At 42.3% G+C, this 23,501-nt stretch overlaps 1 protein-coding gene across 2 annotated transcripts in view; it reads right to left on the reverse strand.

Annotated features, from left to right (window-relative positions):
- Window positions 1–23,501, reverse strand: part of PKMYT1 (protein kinase, membrane associated tyrosine/threonine 1) — a 304,511-nt gene that overhangs the window by 227,727 nt on the left and 53,283 nt on the right. The window contains exon 1 of one of the 2 annotated variants that reach the window (XM_069244354.1): window positions 442–568. The exons of the other annotated variant lie outside the window; for it this stretch is intronic. The gene's annotated coding sequence lies outside the window, so the exon portion shown is untranslated. Of the gene's footprint in view, window positions 1–441; window positions 569–23,501 lie in introns of those variants that run through there. 2 annotated transcript variants of the gene reach the window in all.

Below are 23,501 nucleotides of genomic sequence, written 5' to 3' on the forward strand. Positions count from 1 at the left end.
GTTATCAGATAATCTCGTATCGTCAGCGGCACAGCATTCAACTGCAACTTTTCTCCCTCTGTAAAGTATTTCCAATCAGTTCCATTAAGGTAACCGAGGACTACAACCCCCAGAATGCCTTGCATTTACTAAACACAGGCCGATGGCTAGATACTATGTCCCCGTAACTCGAGAGTAATGTAATCTAGATACCTTCGACATGGGCACAATACAAAGTACAGATCGTTATAGTGCAAAAAAACAAAGTGTGCTCCAAACTCTGTTTCGAAGGAAAGAACGAGTGGCGGGAAAAAACAGCAGGGCACGAGCAGGTCATGTATATTTTAATTATCAACGTACGCGAGATGCCGGCAAGAGACACTCGGCTCTGCTCCGACACAATGACCAGCACAAATGCTAATATAGAAAGTTACCGGGAACGCAAAGGTATTTAGCACTCACCACGCGGCGAAAGCCGCCGCACGTTCTCCGTAGCCTACAGGAAGGCGGAGGCAGATTCAGTTCGCGGCCGCCTCCGGACAGGAATCCAACCCAGTGTGCAACATGGCCCATCCCTGTTGCTGGGCGCAGGCTCAGCAGCCGCTCGCAGGCTGTACGTAGGAAGTAAAAAAATACCACGAAGAGTAAATACTGGAGGACCCTTTTCTTTGTTACGTCCATCTATAACTATAAAACGTGGAACGCGTCATAGTTCTTCACGATGAAAGGGTTTATGCTAATGAACTCATGGTTTCAATGGGAAGAGGGGTGTGACGGGTCTGTGTTTGCAGAGCTGTCAAAAGGCCCAAATCATGCTTGATATCTCCAGGAATTCATTCAGCGCGACTTTGCTTTCTCTAACTTGAAGGTCAGCTTTAAAATACTAAGCATGCGAAGTGGTGTTGGCGAAAAGGCCAGGACTGGATAAAGGTATCACGTACGACAGGGGGACAGAAGGCAGCAAGAAACCAGTAGTGGTTTTGTCAGCATTGTAGTCCTATGTAAATGAAAAGCTTCTTCCAGTTCAGTGCGTAAGAAGGGATATCCCGGTTATAGACAAGTTTTCCCCACAATTTTTGGTGCGACAAAACTTTTTTGTCTTTTTAATTTTCTTGATCCAAAAATGAATGTTTGATAGGAGGATTGTAAGGCTGATATGTCCAGACTGTAGAAAATGTTTTGGTCGCAGGTATCTAAGCCAGTGGAACCCTCGCTCCAGCTCCCACTCTCCAAAGTGCACACAAGTAGGGCGAGATCGGCTTCAACGTGGCCTAAACTATTATTCCATGTACATCATCAAGAAGTGGATTCTTAACACACTTTCTGTTTTCATCGCGGTAGAACAAAAGTTGCCTCTCTCTTTACACAACTTCTTGCCAACCAGGAACGATGGCACTATAATGCCTGACTAAACCGAAAGCTTTTAGCCTTGCTGGTCACGTGCATGTTAACAAGATAGGCTGCTATCCTGGTTTCTACGGTCATCTCCAAAATACTTTGCCTTGTGACTAGTAACAAGTACATCAATATTTAAGAGTCACACTTAAGGAGGATGGTAAAATCACTTGTCACATTCAATCTGGAAAGTAGCCCCGAATGATCCTATTGGGTAATTAATGATGGTAGAATCTCGCAGCACACAGGACAGCGACCCTTTTTTTCAGAAATTGCAGATTATCACTTACAAGCCTGAACTCAGATAGTCTCTCAATCTTCAAGCCTTCAGGAATACATCACCCATCTGTGCTGCAGAAGAGGACAATGTCCTCTATCTGCTTTCAATGGCTTTTCAGCCTCAGCAAGATTGGGAGGATGTACTGCCATTTGATAAGTTTTGTTTTGACCAATGACTTTGTGTTTCACCACTAAGCATATTAGTTGCTCAATGTTCACCAGTAGCACATGGTATGTTTTGTTCAGTTTAGCCGCCTATGGGCTTTGACATTGCATTAGTCATTACATTCTGTATTCTGCCTATTGGCTTTGACATGGCATTAGCCATTACTTTCTGTATTCAGTTGAGCCGCCTATGGGCTTTGACATTGCATTAGCCATTACATTCTGTATTCTGCCTATTGGCTTTGACATGCTGTATCCAGTCTAGCCGCCTATTGGCTTTGACATTGCATTCCTATTGGCTTTGACATGATGTATTCAGTTTAGCTGCCTATTGACTTTGACATGCTATTAGATATTCTGCCTATTGGCTTTGACATGATATCATATATTACATTTTGTATTCAGCTTAACTGCCTATTGGCTTTGACATGATATTATATATTGCATTTTGTATTCAGCTTAACTGCCTATTGGCTTTGACATGATATTATACATTACATTTTGTATTCAGCTCAGCTGCCTATTGGCTTTGACATATTATACATTGCATTTTGTATTCAGCTCAGCTGCCTATTGGCTTTGACATGACACTAGACATTGCATTTGATATCTAGGTTAGCTGCCTATTGCCTTTAACGTGGAGTTAGACATTGCAGTTGAGAATCCAAGCTGTATTTTTCCAAGCTGTGTTTTTGCACAAGAGAACCAAGATGTTTTGTTCTCACAGTAGACTAGACATGATAAGAGAGAGTACATGGGTGTTGTTCTCTCTGCTTGAGCTTGGGAACAGGAGTAGTCTTGGAGACCTGGCCAGTCTCCAAAAGGCTTGCTCAGTTTCCCAGGTCTGAGAGGAGGGGGCACACCTTTGTAACGAATGTAACAGGCTGCAGAGCGTCAGATTCGAATCTGCCAGGCCTCGTGCTGGAGCTTGGCGCAGGCTGCCAGCAATCCCGTGTGGGTAGATGAATCTCTCTTTCTCGCGGCTGACAGGGGTCATCAGCTTGCAGACCTTAGAAAGATGAAGCTGTAGATAGTTCCCACACGGTGAAGTATTTGTTTTGCTTTGCATTCAATATCTTATAAATATAACCTGCTGTGTATATTGCAAACTGATATATTTTGTTTGATTAACGCGGACTTGAAAGCTACTAATTCGTCATTCATAAATATTGTGGTTGGGGAAGAATTACAACAATAAAAGTCTTCTTTGACCTCAGAAGTGCATTTCTGTTGTGTTATGTTAGTGCTTAGAAACTAGATAAGAGGAAAGCACTACAATTGGTACCAGGAGTGGGGTCGGTCATTAAGAGGTGATTAAGAGGGTGTTGACGAGTTAGTAGATTTCTAAGTGCACACTTTAAAAGTGTAATTGTTTTTGTTGTTTGGAGAATTACAGAAATTGTTTTTTTTTGGAGAATCACAGTAGCACGGCAGACCATGCCTGAGAATTCATGTGTTGATAAACTGCCTGATGGTGCTAAGAAAAACTGTGAATTGTTTTCTGTTTGGGGAATTACAGAAGCACTGCAGACCATGTCTGAAGATGCATGTGTAGCTAAAATGCCTGATAATGCTTTGAGAAATAATTCCTGTTGTACATATGTAGAAAACGTGTCTTTTGGAAGTAATGATGACAGAAAGGTCTGGATACCTTTATCTGCTTACAGAGAAATGCAGGAAGTTGGAACATGAAAATAGGAATTTACGTGAGCAAATTAGCCCGACTGAAAGTTATAAAAAGGCTGTTTTTGAAGAATCTTTCTTGTCCCATTCCAGTAATGAGGGGGTTAAGACAGCTCCGAGCTGCACTGAGTTTCCATGTGAGCCAGGGTTTTTGGCAGCCAAAATGCATTCCTTAACTGATAACACGGACGAGAGAGACCAGAATGTGATTTACGAGTTACCGTTGCAAAATGCACAAGTAAAACGAAAGATTTTAGAGCAAGAGCCGACTTTCATTAGCTTGTTTGATTTTTGGAAAAAGAATAGCCCTCATTTGAGAGAAATCCTAACACTTTTGTATATGGTCACTGTGAAAAATTATATGCAGCTGCGCGCTTGTGATTTGGCAAATGAAATAATGCAGACTTTAGGTTTTTGCGCAGTGCAAGAAGGAAATACTTATGTACATGTAACTCAAGAACAAGGAAAGAAAATAGTGCCCCTAGCTAAAATCATACAATGGATCTGGTACTTGCAAGACAGGGCTAGAGTACCACAGGTAAAAGAGTTACCAATGAAATTGTGTGCACCATTTGAATTCGTGTCCACTGAAGATAAAAAGCATGTTTGTTTTACTAATGATTCATTGACTGAAATGTTGTTTTCTGGCACAGTAGAAGGAACAGCGTTGTATAATGTGTGTCAGATTTTAAAGCAAGAGCTACGTGAGATGTGTCATTTTTACGCTGATTTTTGGTTCATTGCTAATGTTTTAGCATCTAATTGGTTCAATTACCTTGCAGATGTTAATGAGAAAAACTCAGAGAGAGAAGTGTACACCCAGAATTCTGCCTTAGTGGGGATGGCTAAGTGGGTGCCCCAGAAATGTGAACAGCTGAGAGAAAAAGCCACTTACAGGTGGGCAGAGATGAGAGAGATGCACATTCCCCTAGATTTGATAAAAACTGTGCAGTACGCACAAAAGCAATCTGTCATGCAAGCAGTCACAGAGCAGTTGGGGAGAGGCAAATTGATCAGGTTTTAGGGAAAGTGATTGCTGCAAATTACCAAGGAAAAATCGAAATTATGCTGATACCTAGAAAATAATCTGATTCATTCATACAAATTGGAGACAGAATGGCCCAACTTGACAAAAATGCAGTGAATGGAGGTTTGGTAAAGAAGGAGTCTGCCCCAGCCCTTCTGACAGTGCAAGAAAAGGGAAGCTGTGGTGCAGCAGATAAAAACCTCAGTGCTGATGTGTGGGCTGAAGCCCCAAGTGATCCTCCAAAACCTGCAGAAATTATAACAAAGGGCCCCAAAAACGTCCTGCTGATTATAAAACAGGGAAAGAAAGAGGAAGGGTGCAGTTTAAATGAAAAATGTTATTTGCAAGAAAAGTCATACTTGTTTCTTTTGCAGATCCTACCACGTTTCGCCACTGTCCCTGAGTGTGCTGTGTGGTCCCCCTTCCGGTGTGTGCGTGTGGGGTCGGGGAAGGGACCGAACCCCCAACCTGAACCTGGCTGAGTAAAGTGCCAGCACCATGGATCCATTTTGCGCAAACTGCGCCTTCAGTTCAAGTTCAACTTGTTTGATTGCATTCTTCCACTGGAACTAAGCTGTGTTTTTTTTTTTTTTCCCTTCTCGTATGGAACTCTGACTTTTGCTTACCTTCCAGAAAACCTTTCAGGTGGACCGTGCACCTTTACATGAGTAGAACTCATGCCACATCAAATTGCTAACACTGTTGAATTAGAGACTCATTCAGAGTATAAAAATTGCCCAGTCTTTTCTATGTAGATGTATCTGATGTGAAAGGTTATGAAATCAATGTGTTAATTCACTTCTATTGCTTTACAGGGATTGCTTTGATCATAATGTTTTTTTTGTTTGTGCTGATGTTTTTTTGTTGTTTTTGTTTGAAACAAGAGATATGTGAAACAAAAATTCATTGGTCAAAGGGCGGAATGTACTGCCATTTGATAAGTTTTGTTTTGACCAATGACTTTGTGTTTCACCACTGCGCATATTAGTTGCTCAATGTTCACCAGTAGCACATGGTATGTTTTGTTCAGTTTAGCCGCCTATGGGCTTTGACATTGCATTAGTCATTACATTTGATATCTAGGTTAGCTGCCTATTGCCTTTAACGTGGAGTTAGACATTGCAGTTGAGAATCCAAGCTGTATTTTTCCAAGCTGTGTTTTTGCACAAGAGAACCAAGATGTTTTGTTCTCACAGTAGACTAGACATGATAAGAGAGAGTACATGGGTGTTGTTCTCTCTGCTTGAGCTTGGGAACATGAGTAGTCTTGGAGACCTGGCCAGTCTCCAAAAGGCTTGCTCAGTTTCCCAGGTCTGAGAGGAGGGGGCACACCTTTGTAACGAATGTAACAGGCTGCAGAGGGTCAGATTCGAATCTGCCGGACCTCGTGCTGGAGCTTGGCGCAGGCTGCCAGCAATCCCGTGTGGGTAGATGAATCTCTCTTTCTCGCGGCTGACAGGGGTCATCAGCTTGCAGACCTTAGAAAGATGAAGCTGTAGATAGTTCCCACACGGTGAAGTATTTGTTTTGCTTTGCATTCAATATCTTATAAATATAACCTGCTGTGTATATTGCAAACTGATATATTTTGTTTGATTAACGCGGACTTGAAAGCTACTAATTCGTCATTCATAAATATTGTGGTTGGGGAAGAATTACAACAATAAAAGTCTTTTTTGACCTCAGAAGTGCATTTCTGTTGTGTTATGTTAGTGCTTAGAAACTAGATAAGAGGAAAGCACTACAGAGGATCAGGAAGGCAGTGCAGACATTTAAAAACGTACAGGGCCTGGGCTCCATTGTAGCTTCAGTGATCATCTGTGAAGGCCATCATCCAGCTGCCCACCAAAGCAGTCTGGACAACTGCCCAAGATCCTGGTCAGCGACTAGGGCAAAATCAAAGGTCATGCCTTAATAACTAAAGACAAGGACATGGGACACAATAATCATCAACTCATGGATTCGTGAGGTGTGGATGATTCCTGACATTAAAAGCATACTCCAGAACAATCCACCAACAGGGAGGACACTCTTTTGCAGACACAAAGGATATTGCTGCAGTGCTTGTGATTCACATCAGGGTAAACATTACACGTACCTTTCTTACAGTAAGGTTACAACGATGTACATGTTTCTCGAGTAATTCTAACCACTCACTCTGGGTTTTTCCTCAAGTTCTAGTTCAGATATAAATATTTGTGATCCTTGCATATGGCACCTGGGTTGATCTTAAAAACACTTCCTGTAAACTGTGAAGATATCCGCTTTTCAGGGCCTGTATTTACCACTGGTAAGCCAAGACCGCCCCTCTTTTGACAATGAAATACAGTCAGCTTGGCTTTTCTGTCTGAGCCTGATGGGACTGCTGAACGAATTTGTGAAGGGGCCCAATTAAAAGTGATAGACAGCTAGCAGTTGTGAAAAGGCAGAGCAGAGAGGACAAGAAACAAATTGAATCGAGGAACTCCGAAAAGACAGAGCCAGAAAGTTGTAATGCTTAAGGACAAGGCAGAAAAAGTTCAATTTACATTGATGCAAACAATAAAAAAAGGAGACAGTTCTTAATAACAGAAAAAATGTGGGGTATTAAATCCAATGGAAAGTTTGGCAGAAAGCAAGTCAACGTTACACACAGGCTTCGAATAGAAAAGTTAAGTAGGCAGAAAAAAGACCAAAGTTGGAGTAGGACGAACAGAAGCTGGAAAAAAGAGCAACTAATTTTTTTCAATTTAACCACGTTTATTTCGGATTCAGAAATCCTTAAAAACCATACACAATACTACAAGATAAGTCATTAAAACACATTAGAGTACTAGCTTGCCAATACGGTAAATAGCAACTGGCTGTAGCACCAGAAAATACATAAAATAAATAGTTTAAAATTAATAAAAATCAAACAAATACATACTTACATAAAAACGCTATGCATTCAGAATGATACTTTGAAATTACATAAGCACTGCTTAGAGTAACACTAGAATGAACCATTGTAAAATGTGATTCCTTCAATTGATGATTAAGTACAGGGTTCAAGTGCAGATGGCAATCAATATAATACAACCAGCAAAGACACACCTGCATCATTTTGTAATGAGGCACCCCAAGCATGTACACACAGCAAATCCATTAATGTGCTAAAAATAGGCCAGAGTATATACTTATGGCAATGTATATCTTACAGCTAGCAAAAACACACATGCAACAATTTAGGATGATCAAATTGTGGCCTGTGCAAAAGTGATTCCATTAAGTACTGGGGAGCGGCCATTCTATTTAGACAGCGCTAAAGAGATCACAGCGCATTGGCCTTTTTACAGATTAGTCATGCAGAGGATAGAAATTTAGCACACTAATATAAATCTTTCGTTAGTGTCCGGTCTCATAATTCTCAATGCATGGTCTATTTTGCTCACACCTAGCAGAAGGCACATGGGTTGTATCCATTTCTTACAAGCAGACAGAAGATATAAAAATGATGTAAAGACTTCTATTCAAGATTGTATGATGGGCATAAATTGCTGGTGGAATAGACTGAAAGCAAACGTATACGGAAGCTATTACATGCCGTCTGCTGTATCTGAATCTTAAAAACAGCTACTTTGCTAGAGGAGATGTAATGTTATCTAAAATAGTTCAGACAAAGGAACACTTTTAAAATCTAAAAACCCATCTGTACAGCTCCCCTGATTTCTTTTCCTGATCTCCTGTTCCCAGAGCAAAAGTTACACTTTCTCTTCTAGCATAGCCCTAGGGATAGAGAGTGAGCCTCTGGTGTGTCCCAGAGGACGTCCAGATCTAAATCAAGAAGCATTTCCTTAATAAACCTTAGCCAAGGAATCTTCCTATAGGTATTAGGGCGCATTAGGTCTACCAGAGGACTTCTATTTGGTGCCAGATTGTCCTAAGACCGCAGTCTATGCCAGTAAAGCAAGGGCTGCATTTTGCAGACTAGGGCAATTGAGAATATACCTTCATCCATTAGCTGTGGAAGTCGAGGAGTACTTTGGGGTAGATTCAGGAGACCTCTTATAAATTTATTTTCTACTAACAAGAGACTTTTCACTGTTCCATATCCCCAGAGCTCTGCACCATATAGAGCCGAACCCTTGGACTTGACTTTATGAATCTTCACTGCTGAAGAGAGTGATCTTGTTTTAGTCTTGCCAATCATCATAAGAATCATTCTAGACTCTTGCTGTAACTTGAGAGTTCTCTTGTCTATGTGTGGGTGCCAAGAGCCTAAACCCCAGATATTTTTAATCCTGAACTTGTTCTAATGCATCATTTTGAGCCCAGATATTGCACCTCCTAGAAGAATAAGGATTGAACAACATAAACATGTTTTTGTAAATATTTAGTTCCAAATCCCTCTTGCCACAAAAGTGTAAAAAAACAGTCCACCAAGATTTACAAACCTAAAGGGATCTTAGAAATAAGCACAGTATCGTTCATGAACAACAAGGTTGGGACTTTGATTGCCGCGATTTTGGGTGCATCCTTACCCAGGACATCTTAAATAGTTCACTAGATCATTTATACACAAGAAGAGTGGGGGCTAGAACACAGCCCTGTCACACTCCCTGCTGGATTCGGAAAGGACATGTCAATTTGCGTTTCCTGCCACATCTGACCCCGGCATAGATCTCCTCATGCAATCTTTCAGTAACTGATAGGATCCCATCGGGTACCGACATGCTTCCCAAGACCGACCATAGTTTATGTCAAGGGATAGAATCAAAGGCAGTTTTCAGGTCTACAAAGACCACGTATAAATGACCCTTCTCTTACGACTGAAATCCAGTAGAGTGTACACAAACAAAACGTTTGGTCTATAGTACTTGTATTCTTTCGGAAGCCAGCTTGAAAATCGGAGAATATATGGTCTTCCTGAACCAACTCAACAAGCTTCCCCAGAATTTAATGACAAAAAGGTTTTCGTAACCCATCGATCAAGCTGACTGGCCTATAATTACAGGGATCATCCCAGTCTACCCTTCTTGTAAATGGGTACTCTCTCAGCTGGATGCCAAGACTTTGGCGAAGGGCCAACTCTTAGAATGGAATTAGATAAGAGATTTAAATAGTGGCCCCAAAATAATGGCTCTGCAGCAAACAGATCACTGAGAATGCCATCAGGGCTGATAGCTGCCAAGAGCTCAAGAGATTCACTAATTGATATTTCAAAGGGTTGTATGACACAACCACACATGCCGGAACCACGGATGCCTTAACAACACGGTCTTCGCCACGCATGCCTTTAGCATGCTTAGTAAAGGAATTTGTGAAACTGGCATGAATGCTTGTGTTATACAACCCCCTCTCTTAACCTAAAAAACAACCCCGACTCCTCCACCCGCCTTGAGGCCTAAAACGACCCCACCCCTAATAACCTCCCCCCCTAAAAACCATGGCCCCTGTTTACAAAAAAGCGACCCGATGAGCCATTAAACCCCCTCACACCTAAAAACTAAATTACCCTGACACCCCCACCCGCCATGAGCCCTAAAACATTTCCCCACCTCTCAAAACCCCTTTCCCCCAAAACCTGGCCTCAGACCTTATCTACCATGAGGCCTAAAACTATCCCCACCCTAAGCCCCCCACCACCAAAACATGACCCCAGTCCCTTCCCACCCTGAGCCCTAAAACCCTGCCCTCTGTACAAAAAAAAAAAACCATACCTGACCTCCCTCCTAAAACTTTGGCCCTTCTATTGAAAATAAAAATAAAAAAACCTCCTGATTCCAGCAGCCAATCCTGAGCCCTAAAACCTTCCTCCACCCCTAAAAACGAAACTACCCTGACCACCCCAAGCCCTAAATCCAGCACCACACCACCTCTAAAAACTACCCCAAACCTTGCCGCAGCCCCACTTACCTCATTGTGTCCTCTCCCGATCCTTCCTGCTCTTCTCTCTGCCCTTCCCCACCCTACTTAAAACCTTTCCCACTCCAAAAACGAAACGACCCCAACTACCCCACCCACCCCAAGCACTAAATCCAGCACCCCTAAAAACTACCCTCAAACTCTGCACCAGCCCCTTACCTCACTGCATCCGCTCCCGATCCTTCCTGCTCTTCTCTCCGCCCTTCCCCCACCCTACCTAAAACCTCACCCACCCCAAAAACATAAACTACCCGACCCCCCCACCCACCGTAAGCCATATATTCACCCCACCCCTAAAAGCTAATCCCTAACCCAGCCCCACTTGCCTCACCGTGTCCTCTCCCAATCCTTCCTTCTCTTCTCTCCGCCCTTTCACACCACTAAACCAATCTCTGCCTTAGCCACGCATATGCGTAGTTTAGACACATGCATGGTTAGGGCAGAGAACAAGGCAGTCGCGGTTAAAGCAAGCGTTGTAATTGTCCGTGTGGCTTAGGCCGCGTTGTTTAGGGTGTTTCCCATTTCAAAGACATCCAGTCATTCCCATAAACCTTTTTTTTTTTACTTGGGTTAAGTTTTAGATAATGAGCAGTGTTATACCTATCAGCCTTAGGATAGTCTTCCCACAAACATTTTGCTTACTCCCCTCCTATTAGCTGACATTTGTTACTGTTTGCTTTAGGACTCTGTGCACTTTACCACTGCTGTCCAGTGCTAAAGTGCTTGTCCTCATTCCTTAAAACATGGTAACATTGGCCTACCCCTATTTGGCGCATTTAAATTACTGATAAGACCCTAGTAACATCCTATAACGTGTAGCCAGGGCCTGTAAATTTAATGTTACTAGTGGGCCTGCAGTACTTATTGTGCCACCCACTTACGTAGCCTTTTAAAGCATGCTTTTGGCCTGTCATTGTAGCCTGCATGCAGTTTTAAAAAGTTAATTTAACCTGGCAAAATAAACCTCTTAACAGGCTTAAAAATCCCCTTTTAATACGCATCAGTCAACCCTAAGGTTGCCCTAAACAACCCATAAGTCACTGTTTTCAAAATGTTGGACATGTACTTTTAAGATTTACATGTCCTGGTAGGGAAAGACGCCTAAATTTGTTTTTCACTACTGCAAGGCCTACCCCCCCCCATAACCATAACATTGGGCTTACCTTATTATTATATTTAATATGTGGTAACGTTTGTTAGGTAGCAAGGAGAAAATGTCATGTTTGGGGTCTACTGAACTATAATTGAAAATCCTCTTTAATGGTAAAGTCAGATTTGAAGTCACAATTCTGCAAATGCCATTTTAGAAATTTGGCAGTTTCTTAACCTCATCATTATTCCGGAAATGTCTCATGTCCTGGGTCACATGTCTGTAAACAGCTGGCGTTGCCCTTTGTGTATTCCTCCCAGATAGTGTGACTAAGAGGACCTAGAAGTAGGCAGGATGGGCCCTGGAAAACACTTATGTTTTCAAGAAGGGACAATCAATGAAAGATAAAAGACCTAAAAACGGCCTACGCCCACCTTGACAAATTTATGGAACATACCAGCAATTTCAGGACATTTTCCCAACAGGCACTGTAATGCATATCACTCACAGATAAGGCCAACAAAATCGGTGTCAGTCTACAGACCCCACGGTGTTTGCGATACCATACAAAGTGCAAATCTTAGAATGTAATTTACATTATCATTTGTGCATGCAGACTAAAGTACGTAGTGATGACTACAAGGAAAAACAAGCTGAGAATAAACGAAACCTGAGAACTTTTAGGTGCAAGAAAAACGCACCCAAACTTCTGAGACATGTCCTCGAAGAAGGCCACAGAGAGAATGACTTCAAGTAGTACACAGTGACAGCAGGGGATACAAATATGGAAATAAATCTCTTTTGATATGAACAGATGAATTTACTGCTTGCATCTATCAGAGCATGGATTCAACAACGAGGGTGTCTGAAATCAGATGTGAGACACTGGTTCAGAGGCGGAGAGTTATCTACAGTTGTCTCTTATCTACATAGACCCCATATGGAACATCATCATTGTACTCAGTGTAAAAGCTAAGATATATGTCCTGTTGTCTGTCATATCCCAGTACCTTCTTAAGCGCACAGACCCATTCATGTAGTGACCACGTAGCATACGCATGACCACTACGTATGACGGCACATGCTGACTCCTGACGTTGTGCCTGCAGCTTAAAAAGGTAACATGGTTAAGTGTCAGTGTCTTCCGACGGGACTGAAGCCGGGCCGATAGATTTATAAGAGGCTCCTAACCCTTGACGAGGTAAGATGCGTCCATGAGGCACTGCTTCATCAAAAATTCCATGGTTGTAGCAGTATGCACACTGCTGAGGAGGGGGGTTTGGAGGGTTTCATTTTATGAGAAGCTCTTCCAAGACTAATATGGGTAGTTTATATAACACTGTGTGCTTGGAGGCATTTCAAGAAGGGAACAAAAACTTTGCATTTTAAGCAATGTTCCTCTCAAACTTTAGTACATTTTGAACTATACATCATCTTGTCTTGCATAATCGGGTAGCAGCGCCTCGTGCCTCATGTCTAGCAGAATCGGGTAGCAAAGCATCTCTTTCCCCGAATTACAAACCCAACCACAACTATGACTTCTCTTAGTGTTTTAATGTTGATTAATTTGTCCATTATGGCTGAGGTTTTTGGGTTTCCTGTGTTGTTCGGTTAGGTCATATTCAGTATGGTGTGGTGTATCAAGTGTCTATAACACCACCCCTACTTGTGGGAACAACAACCAATTATCGTGATACATATATCTCTCTTCTGCGCCATGGTACTCAAATTAATAGTGTGTGACTACAGGGTGGAGCTTGGAGACGTATTGTTAACCCAAGCTAAATCATCAAATGAAAGTGAACACATATTCATGTACACACTTTTTATGTGTTGTATGATATAACTCTCACAACACATTGAAATCACTTCAACTTTAACATGGTTTGCTGTGTCTACTGTTTATTGGGTGCATTCTGGCACTAAAATAAAGCAATTGTAAAGGAATATATATCTTCCTGATTGTTGTGTATGCAGGTGTCAACAAAAACAACCATACAGGTTTAATTTTTGCATTCCTTAGTGTGATGCATGGAATGAGAAAAGTTGAAGCACGGTGTGAAGATGTCTTGTGAATCTGGGAATGGGATGGAATGTTTAGGTTCTGTGATGTCAGTTGTGGAATGTAGAAGACTGGGGAAGAAGAGCAGAAAGAGAGCTGAAGAGAGGAGTTCTGCTGGAGGTGTCGCATACTTGAAGCATAAATAAAGAAAAAGAAGAACAATATCCTTGCTGTGTCTTCATCTTTACAATGGTGACGAGGAACAGTCTGCGCAGGGGGCAGATTAATGGTAAAGGACACAGTCCACCCCTGAAAATATTGTCATTCCAGGCCCACATTGAAACTGTTGAACAGGAAGATTGAAGGCAAGTCTATTTAGTAACTATAACTTGGTTGGAATACTTTATTAAATCCTATGGAATTAATGAGGATCCTCAATAATAATACGTTCCAAAAGTTAAAGTGAACATTTATGACTTATTATTGACTAATTATTGGTCTCTGTCGTGCCGCGTGGTGCGGCACGAGCCGGATATTCGGCTCGGGCCGCACAACGCATCTGCCGGACGCGGCGCGCCCCAAGTGTACTGTGTACTTTGTGAGGCCCCAGATTTGGCATGGGGCCTCGCTTTGCTTCTGTGCACTGCGTTTCTTGTGCCTCTTGACCCCTCTTACCTGTTCTTTTCTTTTCTTTTCCTGGGTCATCTAGTTGTACCTTCCTTTGTGTTTTTTCCCCCTTCCCATGTTACCTTTTTCTTCCCAGCATTCCTTGTTCCCTATTCTCTATGGTTCCTATTCTATTCTGTTCTATGTACTTTTCCCTATCTAAGATGGTGTCCTTTTACTTACTGTTGGTCGTTTCCTGTTTAATGGTATTTAAGGGATGTGTTTTCTTCCTTTCCTTGCACTGCAACACTTTCTGTTTTGATAGTGTCTTCGCTCCTGATTCTTTGCCTTTCGGTTCTGGATCTCGTCAATTCTGTGTATACCTACATTTTGCCTCTGTTGATTCCTGTCCTTTTGTTCCTGTTTCAGGAATCTTTCTGTTTGGAGTTTTTTTTCCCCTTTTTAGGTTTTTTTTTCCCTCTGGCGCTATTTCTGAAGGGCACGGTCTGTTCTTGGCGTTTCCATTGCCTACAGCACCGTGGCTACCAGAAAGAGTCGCCCCTTTCTGGGCCAAAGCCGAACATTCAAGACCCACGCCACTTGATCTGCGGATTCCAGGCGTAAGCAGCACGTGAGTCGTGACAGACTGCAGCGCCAAATTCTCCCAACGTCCTCTAACACCATGGATGATACAGTGGCGGCTGCTGCAGATCCTGATCAATCTCTTCTGACAACAATTCAGCAACAAGCTCAGGAATTGCAACAACTACGCAATGAGAATGCTGCGTTACGACAGGCTTTGGCTTTCCGCAGTGGCGATGTTCCGACTATCTCCGCCTCTACTCCTCGTTTCTCTGGTGAACCAACTAAACTACGTGAATTCCTTGATGCATTAACGGTGTATTTCGCCTTCCGACCTACCCAATTCTCCCATGACAGGACAAAGGTGGGTTATCTTATCAGTGCATTATCCGGTCCTGCCTTGGCCTGGGCAACCCCGATGGTATCATCCAACGACCCGGTATTGTCGGACTATTCCGCCTTCGTGAATCACTTCAAACAAATGTTTAGTCGTCCAGGATTGGAGGCCTCTGCGGAAGAAGCCTTATGTGACATCCAACAAGGCTCACAAGATGTCCTTCAATATATTACGCGTTTCCGTCAACTAGCGGCAGAGACCACCTGGGTGGAACGTACTCTGGTGACTTTGTTTCGCAGAGGACTTAAAGAAGAAATAAAAGATGAGTTAGTACACTCCACCAGAGTTGAAGATCTTCGTGGTCTGATGGATCAAGTACTTTCCATCGAGTACCATCTTCAAGAACGATTGGAGAAGAGAAAGAGTAGAGGGTCTTCCCAGCCAAGCACTTCACGGGTTTATCTGCATCGTTCTGAGGAACCTCGCCCTCCTGCTAGAGACATAGAGGGAGAACCCATGCAAGTGGATACTACTCGAGGCCTGCTCTCCGCTAGCGAGCGGGAAGACAGACGTAAGAAAGGATTGTGCCTGTACTGCGGTTCTGCTGGTCACATGCTTCGTACCTGCCCTGTACGTCCTCAAAGGCCATCGGGAAACGCCACTTCCCGTCCTCTGTAAGAAGGGAGGGGACGGGATCATCGGCTATACCTTCCATCAGTTCATTTAAGGACAATACCACATCCTTGTTCATGTTACCTGTCATGTTACAGCTACCCGATGGCCGTCAAGAAAGAACTATGGCATTACTAGATTGTGGTGCTAGTGGTATTTACATGGATAAGACTTGGGCCACTACTCAACAAATTCCAACACAACCCAAAGAAATTCCAGAACAAGTGCACACAGTGGATGGATCCTTGATATCCTCTGGTCCAGTCGATACTACTACCCTGATGTTAAGTTTACAGTTTGGTAACCATCAAGAACACATCTCTTTCAATCTTATATCATCCCCCAACCATACCATCATTCTAGGAATTCCGTGGTTCATAAGACACAATCCGTATGTGAATTGGGAAACCCGGACTATTTCCCTGTCTTCACAGTTTTGTCATGAGAACTGTTTTGCTTCCGACAAATATTGGTCACCGAAAAGATTAACACCTACTGAAAGTACTACTGGATATTCCATCAATACTGTCCAAGGAGTCCCTAAACACTATTTAGAATTTCAAGATGTGTTCCAAAAACCATCCAGACCTGTGTTACCTCCACATCGAGATTACGATTGTGCTATTCCTTTGGAACCTGGAACTGTCGTTGCCTTTGGGAGGATGTATTCCCTCACGGAACCCGAAAAGGATGTTCTAAAGGAGTATCTGGAAGAAAATTTAGTGGTCTTATTGTTCCATCGTCTTCTCCGGCAGGGGCTCCTCTCTTTTTTGTACCCAAGAAGACAAAGGATCTTCGTCCTTGCCTGGATTTTCGAGGCCTGAATAAGATAACTATAAAGGATCGTTATCCTTTGCCTCTCATCAAGGATATTCTAGAGGCAGTCAGAGGGGCTCAACGTTTTACCAAACTGGATCTACGGGGAGCCTACCACCTTTTACGTATCAAAGAAGGAGACGAGTGGAAAACAGCTTTCAGGACCCCATTTGGTCACTTTGAGTACAAGGTAATGCCTTTTGGTCTCACTAATGCCCCCGCAATCTTCCAAAGATTTATGGACTCAGTGTTTTCTGACCTTTTGAACCAGACAGTTGTAATCTACTTAGACGATATTCTTATTTATTCTAGACGTCCCAAACTCCATTCTTCCCACGTGAAACAAGTCCTTCAAAGACTCCGGGAACATCAACTATTTTGTAAACCAGAAAAGTGTGAGTTCGACAAGACGGAAGTCAAATATCTGGGTTATCATTTAAGTCCCACCGGCATAGCTATGGACCAAGAAAAAGTACAAGCCATTCTAGATTGGCCTTCTCCTTCTTCTATTAAGGAAACACAATGTTTTCTAGGATTAGCAAACTTTTATCGGCAATTCATCTTAGACTTTGCGAAACAAACCAGCCACATAACTCACACTTTAAAGAAGGAAAATGTAACGAAAGGTTTTGTCTGGACTAAGGCGGCTGAAACTGCTTTTCAAGGTTTAAAGAAGGCTTTCACTCAAGCCCCCATCTTGAGACACCCAGATACCAACAAACAATTTATTGTAGTTACCGATGCTTCTGAAAGAGCCATCGGAGCTGTCTTACTCCAACAACAAGAAGATGATGGTCTTGAACATCCTGTTTTCTATTTGTCCCATGTACTCTCTACATCAGAACAACATTACTCAGTACTAGAAAGGGAGTTATTAGCTCTGAAAACAGCCTGCCTAGAATGGAGACAGTTTCTTATGGGTTCCAAGGAGCCTTTTGAGGTGAGAACAGACCATCGTAATCTACAATGTTTACGTAATTTTCTATGCCAGAATAGTCGCCAGGCTCGTTAGGCCTTTTCCTTCAGTCAGTATGATTTTTACATCACCTATATTCCTGGATCCCAAAACATTCTGGCTGATGCTCTGTCTCGCCGTTATCCAGATTGTACTCCTACCCCATCTCAGTATCTACTTGAACCTAGTAAGATCATTGGAGTAGCTCAGTCTTTCCTGGAGGAGGTACAACTGGAATACTCCAGCCTGTCTGACCGCGAAGCAGAGAAACTAAAACCCTTTATATGTAAAAAAACCAAGGATATTATTATTATCAGAATCTTTTGTTCCTCCCTACTAACAGAGTTAGAGAAAAGGCATTACAAATGTGCCATGATTCGCCGGTTGCTGGTCATAGAGGCATCAAGGCCACACAAGAACTTCTCTCGCGATTTTTCTGGTGGCCTACCTGGAAGCCGGATGTTGAAAAATACGTTCAGGCTTATCCCATATGTGCTCAAGTCAAGATTCCCCGTACCAGACCTGCAGGATTACTACAGCCTTTGCCTGCTCCACCAGCTCCCTGGCACACCATTTCTACTGATTTCATGTGTTCGCTCCCACCATCAGCAGGAAACCGGGTTATCATAGTCACTGTTGATTCCTTTACTAAAATGGCTCACTTCACTGCCCTGAAAAAGCTACCTACATCCCAAGAACTAAGCCAGATATTTATCGACCATATTTTCCGTCTCCATGGACTTCCACATACCATTGTATCTGACAGAGGCCCTCAGTACATTTCCCGGTTTTGGAAATATTTTTGTAGGACACTAAATATCAATATAGCACTGTCATTGGGTTTCCATCCTCAGACCAATGGACAGACCGAGCGTCTGAACCAAGGATTAGAGCAATACCTTCGCTGTTTTTGTAATTCTACCCAAAGCAACTGGAACACTTATCTCCCTATTGCTGAATTTTCCTACAATAATACTGTCCATAGTGCCTCCAAGGTCACTCCTTTTTTCTGTTCTTATGGCTATCATCCTACCTCTTTTCCTACTTCTCCTCAGTCTACCTCTCCTCTGCCTGCGGTTACTTCCCTTTCCAGACGACTTCTACAAATCCATAGACTAATTCGATCCAATTTGTTAAACACCAAGAGATATATGAAGAAAATAGCAGACAAGAAACGTAGGAACACTCCAGACTATCACCCTCAAGATAAAGTCTGGCTTTCATCCAAATTCTTGCCCTCACGCCTTTCTCAGAATAAATTCACTCCTCGCTACTACGGGCCTTTCCGTATCCTTCCGTTGATTAATCCTGTCACTGTCCGTCTTCACTTGCCTCGTACATGGAAAATGTATCCAGTCTTTCATGTTTCCCAGCTCAAACCTTACGTACCTGACCCTTACTCTCATCAGTTTCCTTGTCCTCCTCCTGTGTTAGTGGATGATGTACCTGAATATGAGGTACAAGAAATTTGTGACTCTCGTCTTTTTCACAAGCGTCTTCAGTATCTGATTCGTTGGGTTATCCTCTCAGTGAATGCTCTTGGGAAGATGCATCTTCTGTTCACGCACCTCTTCTGATTCCTCGTTTTCACTGTTTATTTCCACACAAACCTGGGCCTTCGGGGGGGACCTACTGTCGCGCCGCGTGGTGCGGTGCGAGCCGAACATTCGGCTCGGGCCGCACAACGCGTCTGCGGCGCACCCCAAGTCTACTGTGTACCTTGCGAGGCCCCAGATTTGGCATGGGGCCTCGCTCTGCTTCTGTGCACCGCGTTTCTTGTGCCTCCTGACCCCTCTTACCTGTTCTTTTCTTTTCTTCTTTTCCTGGGTCATCTGGTTGTACCTTCCTTTATGTTTTTTCCCCCTTCCCATGGTACCTTTTTCTTCCCAGCATTCGTTGTTCCCTATTCTCTATGGTTCCTATTCTATTCTGTTCTATGTACTTTTCCCTATCTAAGATGGCGTCCTTTTACTTCCTGTTGGTCGTTTCCTGTTTAATGGTATTAAAGGGATGTGTTTTCTTCCTTTCCTTGCGCTGCAACACTTTCTGTTTTGATAGTGTCTTCGCTCCCGATTCTTTGCCTTTCGGTTCTGGATCTCATCAATTCTGTGTATACCTACATTTTGCCTCTGTTGATTCCTGTTCTTTTGTTCCTGTTTCAGGAATCTTTCTGTTTGGAGGTTTTTTCCCCTTTTTAGGTTTTTTTTTTCCCTCTGGCGCTATTTCTGAAGGGCACGGTCTGTTCTTGGCGTTTCCATTGCCTACAGCACCGTGGCTACCAGAAAGAGTCGCCCCTTTCTGGGCCAAAGCCAAACATTCAAGACCCACACCACTCAATCTGCGGATTCCAGGCCTAAGCAGCACGTGAGTCGTGACAGTCTCATTATTTTTTTGAGAACTCTACTCTGCTATAAAGGAAATGTCTTGGAAGTCCGAGAAAGTAAACACCAGAATGTTTTGAATGCACTTTTAGTTAAGTCCTCGGCTCAAAATAGCGAGTTGTTTTTTTTCTTTCAAACAAAGCGCAGCCGACAGCTCTCCGCGCGTGACCTTTCCGTTGCAGAGTCACGCGGCAACACTGTTATGGCAACGTTTGCCATGCACTCGAGCGTGGCCGCGCAAAACCACTATACGCTCGAGGGCAACAGCGCATAACAGCGTTGCATGTACTTGAGTGCGGCCGCACAACGCGTCTTAACAAAAATCAGATCGCCTAAACAAAGAAAGGATCAAATAAATACTGTACATCTGTAAAATAACAAGGAATTAATGCACATTACCTGACCAGTACAATACCAGAACAGCACAATACCTGACCTAACACAACCATCATTAACCAGGAAGTGGAAGAAGGAAGTAGAAGTAAAAAAAGGACATTGAAGAACATAGTAGGAAATTGTAATAAAAAGAGGACTAAAAGGAGTTTCTTTTGTTAGTTATTTTTGTCAGCTTGTTATAATAATTTATTATATTAATTTATTATTTTAATTGTCTTAGTTTGTTGTGTTGATTATAATATTTAGGTAGAAAAGACATAGATTAAGGACACATACTGTACAATGGGGGATCAAAGCATGGCATCAACACCCCCTTTTCTGTCAACTCCGGGTGAACCTCCAATACTATGGAAACAATGGAAGAAGATGTTTTTGACTTACATTTTGGCAATTGGGGGTGATCGCTATAGTCCAGTAAGGAAGCAAGCTATTCTCTTGCATCATTTGGGTGTTGAGGGGAGAAGAATTTATGAGGATCTACCGGAAGTGTCTTTGGGGATGGGTGATGGTCAACCAACGAATGTGTTTGATATGTCAATACAAATGTTGGACATTCAATTTATTCCTAAAACAAATTTAGTTTTGGAACGCCACAATTTTTTTTTCCAGAGTGCAGAAACCCGATGAGGATATGGCATAATTTGTAGCAGCATTAAGGGGATTGGCACTATCGTGCTGTTTCGAACAATTAACTGATTCATCAATAAGAGATCAAATTGTGAGATGTTCTTATGAAAAAAAGATAGGAGAAAAATTATTGATTAAAGATCCGTCCTTAGAAGAAGCCATTCAGATTGCAAAAAGAATGGAACATGCAGCCATGTGGATGCAAGAATTTGATAAGCCGTCGCAAGGAACATACTGTACTGTTGAAGAGATAAAAAAATAAGTCTGAATTGAACAAAAATATGAGGGATAGAAAGTGAACAGAGTATAAAAAGAGGAAAAATGAAAAGTGAGGGAACCGAGAGCCAGAGAAAATTTGAGTGGAGAGAGAGTAAATGCTACTGGTGTGGGGCTCTGGGACATATTGCAACCAGTAAAATGTGTGCAGCAAGGAATGCATTATGTAGAAGTTGTGGGAAGAGAGGGCACTTTGCTAAAGTGTGTAGATTCAAATTGGAGCTGAGTGGTGGCAAGAAAAGTCATGTAGTTGATCAAGAAACCAAAGATATGGGTGAGAATGTTTGTCAGGTAGTTTTGACAGTGAATGGGGAGTATATGGACAGTATATCAGGTGTTCAATGTGTGGGTGGTTCAACAATGGAGAACACGCAAATAAGGATTGAAAGTACTGATGAATTGGAAAAACCGCATGCTCAATTAAGTTTGAACAATGTGTCTGTCAGTGTACTAATAGATTCTGGGAGCTTGTTTACACTTATTTCTAAATTGACGCATCAGTCAAAATGGCCAAATGCACAGAATTCTCAACTTGATGAACCAGATATCAAAGCTGTGGGTTATGCTGGAAAACGAATTGAAATTCTGGGAATGAATTGGATGACAATTACCTTCAAGAATAGAGCTGTCTATGGAAGAGTGTATATTACTGATTATGGGACAGACGTGTTAGAGTGGCGTCATCAAAAGGATCTGGGCCTAATTTCCTAATGCTAAGGAACCAGTGATGTTAACAGAAGTTAATGAGGAAATTAATGAGGTACTTTGTCAAGATTTGTTTAAAAAATATCCAAAAGTATTTTCTACCAAGTTAGGTTTATTGAAAGGTTTTCACATAAGATCATATTGAAGGACAATGCTAAACCTGTAGTTCATAAAGTCTCCAATATTCCCTACATGATGAGAGACCCATTGAAACAGGAGTTACACAAATTATCGGATGAGGGCATTATTGAACCCATTGAAGCTTCAGAGTGGCTACTGCCAATTATTGTGGCGCCAAAGGATGGAGGAAATCCATTAACCTTAGAGACTTGAATAAAAATATATGGGTTGACAGACAACCACTCCCTAATATTTTTGAAATGCTAACCATGGCAGGGAAAGGTGAGATATTCAGTGTCCTAGATATGTCATCTGCTTAACATCAAGTAGAGCTGCATGAGCATTCCAGGCACTTAACATCTTTTATTACGCCATTGGGAGCGTTCCGTTACAGAAGGATGTCTTTTGGTCTGGCCTCGGTATCCTCTGTTTTCCGGAGGGTGATGACAAATATTTATTGAGATATGAAACACGTGCTATGCTTTCAAGATGACATAATGATTGTAGGGAGGAATGAAACAGAGCATGACTTGTTGTTTGAGGAAGTGACGAGAAGACTTGAAGAATATGGTTTAACCATAAAAATGTCAAATTAGACAACGTGAGGTGACGTATCTAGGACATGTTGTGAGCAGCGAAGGAATTAAACCAAAGAATAGTATTGTAACTGCAATTGAAAATGCTCCGGTACCTAGTAGTAAGGATGAACTGAAATTGTTTCTTGGTTTGGCAGAGTATTGTTCAAAATTTGTAAAGAACTTCTCTGAAGTGGTGGAACCCTTGAGGAGACTAATGAAAAAAAATGTAGAGTATATATGTGTAGGAGGCTGGACTGGCTTGTAGTGAGTACCAAGGGGTACTTGCACCTTGCACCAGGCCCAGTTATCCCTTATTAGTGTATAGGGTGTCTAGCAGCTTAGGCTGATAGATAATGGTAGCTTAGCAGAGCAGCTTAGGCTGAACTAGGAGACGTGTGAAGCTACTACAGTACCACTTAGTGTCATATGCACAATATCATAAGAAAACACAATACACAGTTATACTAAAAATAAAGGTACTTTATTTTTATGACAATATGCCAAAGTATCTTAGAGTGTACCCTCAGTGAGAGGATAGGAAATATACACAAGATATATATACACAATAGCAAAAATATGCAGTATAGTCTTAGAAAACAGTGCAAACAATGTATAGTTACAATAGGATGCAATGGGGAAACATAGGGGTAGGGGCAACACAAACCATATACTCCAGAAGTGGAATGCGAACCACGAATGGACCCCAAACCTATGTGACCTTGTAGAGGGTCGCTGGGACTATTAGAAAATAGTGAGAGTTAGAAAAATAACCCTCCCCAAGACCCTGAAAAGTGAGTGCAAAGTGCACTAAAGTTCCCCTAAGGACAAAGTAGTCGTGTTAGAGGAATAATGCAGGAAAGACACAACCCAGCAATGCAACAACTGTGGATTTCCAATCTAGGGTACCTGTGGAACAAGGGGACCAAGTCCAAAAGTCACAAGCA

The sequence above is a fragment of the Pleurodeles waltl genome, chromosome 7 (genome assembly GCF_031143425.1).
Source record: "Pleurodeles waltl isolate 20211129_DDA chromosome 7, aPleWal1.hap1.20221129, whole genome shotgun sequence".
NCBI classification, from domain to species: Eukaryota; Metazoa; Chordata; class Amphibia; order Caudata; family Salamandridae; genus Pleurodeles; species Pleurodeles waltl.